This window comes from Rutilus rutilus (genome assembly GCF_951802725.1).
Source record: "Rutilus rutilus genome assembly, chromosome: 24".
NCBI lineage: Eukaryota > Metazoa > Chordata > Actinopteri > Cypriniformes > Leuciscidae > Rutilus > Rutilus rutilus.
In genome coordinates, this window is record NC_140228.1 from 26,232,805 (window position 1) to 26,237,947 (window position 5,143).

The 5,143-nt window shown below is 36.8% G+C and overlaps 2 pseudogenes across 2 annotated transcripts; one reads left to right on the forward strand and one right to left on the reverse strand.

The window, feature by feature from the left end:
• The first annotated feature begins 295 nt into the window (after positions 1-295).
• LOC311284369 lies at positions 296-2,189 on the forward strand (annotated as a pseudogene). Its single transcript has 2 exons — positions 296-476; positions 843-2,189. The product of its transcript is annotated as an uncharacterized misc_RNA (transcript).
• A 263-nt stretch (positions 2,190-2,452) lies between these two features.
• On the reverse strand, positions 2,453-3,301 carry LOC311284370 (protein CLN8-like; annotated as a pseudogene). The gene is made up of 3 exons: positions 3,128-3,301; positions 2,809-3,011; positions 2,453-2,479 (listed from the first exon to the last, which is right to left on the reverse strand). The product of its transcript is annotated as a protein CLN8-like (transcript).
• Between the last annotated feature and the right edge of the window lie 1,842 nt (positions 3,302-5,143).

Below are 5,143 nucleotides of genomic sequence, written 5' to 3' on the forward strand. Positions count from 1 at the left end.
ACTTTGATTTCTGTTGTGGAAATGTTGGACAACTTGTACGTGTAACAGTAAAGGGTGAGTAAACATAATTTGTTTGTAATCAACATGGAAAATGGACAGTGTGACTGAAAAGTGCAGTAAACTTAGAAACTTTTAGTTTGGTCAGGAATGATGAGTTATATAAAGTTCCACTCTTTTAGGTACAGTCTGTTGCAGTAATAAAGCTCAAACATTGTGTATATAACTATAGTAATTTGACAAATGGAATGGTTTGTATGTCTGCTCAAACTCTTTTCAGAAAATGGATGAAGTAATGATGGAAGAAGTGGTGCTGTCATTCATACCTGGTCTCTCTGAAGAAACTCTGACTTCACTGCTGTATGGGTTGCAAGAGCTTGGTGTGGAAAACAAGGAAGACCTTGCTTTGGTTCAAGAAAAAGATATAGAGAAATACCTTCGACCAATTCAGTGTCGAAAGTTACTGAATGGCTTTAAAGGTAACTATATTTTTAATACTGTCCCATTGAAAAGTTGAATAAACTAAAGTTGAATAAAGTTGAATAGAATAAAAATAAAGTAAAAAATATAATGCATAGAATGCATACAATTAAGTAAAAGAAAGGCAGCATTACATAAGTGTAAATATAGCATGAATATAGCATCTACTCGGTCGGTCAAGTGGGTTAGAAATCTGCTTGGCCAAAGGAAATATTAGTGGAGTTTTAGGGAATTGAGGATTTCCTCAATTCCCAAATTAAATTTTTGTCAAAGACTACATCCAGATCGGATTCAAAGCGATGATCAGACACAAATAGAGTACTTTCTCTTTACCTTCATGTAATAATCTGTTCTCTTATTTGTAGGACTCACAATAGTTCAACTGGAACTGGTTCCTGTCACTCCAACCTTTGTCCCCAGCTCCTTAAACACACCTTCCAACTGCCCATGCACTCAAGACACCATTTCGTCTCCATCCTTGCCGCTTGGCAGACCATGGCATGTCGCCTTCGAGGTCAACTGGGATAGGATGCCAACAGCTATTCGCACTAACAAATAAAACAAGACCATCACCAAGCGATAGAAAAGATATGGTTAGGGCAGTGGTTGATCAGATGTTGGATCATGACCCTAACCCAAACAGAGCAATGTGTCACAACATTGTTCGAAGCATTGCAAGGAGCCATCCGAAATGTTTTGCTGACGTTGCAAAAAATGAAGACATCCTTGGAGATGGTTGTCATTCTCCTCTGCAGCAAATAAAAACTAGGGTGGAATATAAAACCAAGAACAATACTCTAGCGAGATGACGCAGAGAGAGAAGGACGCACAGTCAGGTACCAGATGAAGGCAGAGGCGTGACAAGAGCCCCTGTAGATCAGTACGGCTGTGTAAGGTGGTGTCCTGTAGAAGATCCATTTGGCGAAACTGAGGCATCATTAGATGACATCAAAAGTCATCTCCTTAACATCTACTCAGAGGAAGGCATGAGTGGTGCTGAAAGAGCTGAACCTCTGATGGAGAAGACCTATGTCATCCAGCGATACTATATTAATAGTGGACCTGCACCAGCCGTTGCAGTTGTTAAGGAGGAATGGCCTTTACTCTTTTCACCAAGAGGTATTTTTCCCTATTCCATCTTGTGAAGCACATGGCTCATTGCATGGGTGGAGTATAGTTTCAATCATCAAAAATGTAAAATGCACATCTCTTTCAAAAACAATCAGTGGCAGTATGTATTTTTTAAAACAGACTGACGCGTTGCGAAAACCACGGGTCTTTCTTCAGGGTCATTGTCCACAATATCTTCCTTTTGTTTTGTTACAATAATGAGTTAGATTTAACTTGAGCGCCATTTTTTTTAGAACGCTGTGTCATGCATGTTACTCTGCAAGTATATAAGTGCAATGTTAATGGAATGAAATGGGTTAGCTCCGTCTTACCTTTCTGATCTGCTGACAGTCCACCAACCTACAAGAGCTCTTAGGTCTGCGAACTTAGGCCTCTTAATGGTTCCTAGATCGAAACTTAAGACTAGAGATAGAGCATTTTCTATTGCTGCTCCAAGACTTTGGAACAATCTCCCTCTTGAAATTAGAACTGCACCCACCCTGTCCATCTTTACAGTGAGGTTAAAGACTTTTTTTTTTTATTTGATCTGTCTTATACGAAATGAATGTTGATGCGGTTGTCCTGTTTGTCCTTGTCTTTTATCTTGTTATGGTATTTATTTTAAACTTTTGCATTCTGTATAGCACATTGGTCAACGGAAGTTGTGTTCAATTGTGCTTTATAAATAAAGTGATTGATTGAATGTTCAAACACATCCATGTAGCGCATGTTTACCTAGAAAAGCAATGAAAAAGCACAGTGGAATGAAAAAAAAAAAAAAAGCATTCTGGGTTGTTCATACAGAAAGCGTTTTTGCATTTAAAAATGCAAGACAAGGCAAATGTTTGTCTTTTAATTTGTATTTTTAGAATGTTGTGCTATGACCCAGATGCTACAAAAGTCACGAGAAGAGAGCACAAAGGTCAAGCACATCCATTTAAATGGCTGAAAAAGAAAAAAGTTCCTCTTTCTAAGAACAGTGTATAAATATAGCAGAGCTATATAAAGTGTTCCCCAGAATCAGGCATGATAAATTGTTGAATAGAGGAAGAAAAACATGTTTTTCTCCACATCAAAATAGAAGTGAAACTGGCCTGCTGGTATTTCAGAAGATCACTACAGTCTTTAGACAGTTTCTTTGCTGCTTTGCTCACAGATTAAGTTTAAAGACTTTATTAAGTTTTCAAGCAAAAACATTTTCCCCTGACCGTTGCGTCTCACCTTAAGCAGCATCCAGGAGAAGCATGTGAAGGGTGAAGCAGGGTTACCATAGGCAAGAAATGACCCAGCCAGTCCCACACACCCACCCCAGCAAACCCTGCCAGGGCAAAGAAGTGGTGCACAGCTAACAGCAGATCGAAGGACCGGGACACCACTTTGTGCAACCCGATCTCACGGCAATTCGTACTAATTTTGCGAGGTGGCTAATTCGTACGAATTCACACGAATGACCTACCACTGACCCCGCCCCTAAACCTAACCGTCACTGGAGTTTAGACAAATCGTACAAATTCATAGGGATCAGACACATTTTACTCACTCGTACGAATTGGTCGTGAGATAGCGTTGCTTTGTACGCATAAATGGCCACATTTTCAAATGGGAAAAAGCCCGTAGCGGATGGCACGTTGAACCACGACCAGTCCTCCTGCCTGAGAATCTTATCAGAGAAGACAGCAGAGTCCTCCATGAGTGCTCGAAACCCTGCCACCATGCTTTGGATGCCAAACACAGCCCATGTCACAACTACATCCCAGAAGACCTTAGGAAAATTATCTAAATGGCAGAATATCATAACAAAATGGTTGGTTTTTAAAAAATTCAGTTTTATGTTAACATAAGAGGCATAGTTCAACCAAAATTTTTAATTCTGTCATAATTTACTCACCCTCAAACTGTATGAGTTTATTTCTTCTGTTGAACACAAAGAAGATATTTTGAAGAATGTTGGTTACCAGACAGTTGAATTTAGCCATTGACTTTCATAGTATATATATTTTTTTCTTTGTATCGAAGTCAATGGCTACCGAATAGCAGAAGAAAGAAACTCACACAGGTTTGAGGGTGAGTACATTATGACAGAATTTTCTATTTTGTTTGAACTATCTCTTTAATGGGCATCTTTTCTTTGGCTGACAATGAGCGGAAGGTGCAAAACAGCAGGTTAGACATGTGAGAGAGAGGAGGAAGATGAAGGTATAGAAGATGAAGCTCAGGCCAATGATTTTCAGTTGAATGTCTTGGGAGTAGTCGTCCATGCTGAAGTTGTGACCCAAGGACAGTCCCAGGAAACCAATTACCAGACATAATACCAGACTAAATAATCATTATATTATACAGACACACCCTCTGTCCCATTTATCTGTATTACTCACTAAGAGAAAATGCTTTGCCCTTACTCAGTGTGAAAATAAATGTTTACCCTAAACCGTGTGAAGGAGTAAAAAGTAGCCTAAATAGCATTTAAGCTCTCAGCTGTTGCAGCTCATTTACTAATTATCTTATTTTCTATGTTGCAAGACTCTGCTTAGTTTGTTGTTTTTAAAAGTGTGTTGTCTTTGTTCTTACCTCTTGTAGACAAAATAATGTCCACGGAACTCTGTCTTACTGCTTCACCCTCAAAGCACCAGAGACCGACAGACATCATGTGACCCTAGGCTCATTTATAAACGCTGCTCTGTTTCCGTGTGCTGCCAGGAAAAGCAGAAATAGCAGTAAGTGCAATTTATATATTTATATATATATATATATATATATATATATATATATATATATATATAATTTTTTTTTTTTTTTTTTTTTTACCTGTATGAATTTGGGTTCCCATAAACATTTAAAAAAAAATTTTTCAGAAATATTAAATTAATAATTATTGATAATTATATTATTCATTTTTATTTAATTATATTGAATATAAATTAATTTAAATTATATATTGCATAGCTAATACATTAAAATTAAGATTTAAATATTTATTTTTATTAAGTTATCTGAAATATATGGTGGAAATTTTGTAGTGCTGTATTGCAAAATTAAAATATTTTTTTATTAATATTTTTAGCTTTTAGCATGAAAACGTTAACCTTATCTACAGTGCTATGCATAAGTTTAGACACCCATGCTAAAGTTGACTAAAAAGAGGAATAAAAAAAATCTTCTTTTGGAAATTGAACTTAATGCCTTAATTAATTTTTTTTTGAAAAATCCAACCTTTAAGGATACCAATTTTCTTTGTGAATGAATAATGTATCGTAAATAAATAAATGTTCTTCCTTGAAATACAGGGTGCATAAGTCTGGACACCCCTATGTTAAATTCCCATAGAGGCAGGCAGATTTTTATTTTTAAGTATTTAAAAAAAAAAAAAAAATTAGGATACTATGCATCCTGATAAAGTTCCCTTGGCCTTTGGAATTAAAATAGCCCCACATCATCACATAGCCTTCACCATACCTAGAGATTGGCATGGAGTACTTTCCATAAGATCATCTCTCAATGCAAATCAAACTAGCTATTAGGCTAACTGAAATAAAACCATGCCAATCTCTAGGTATGG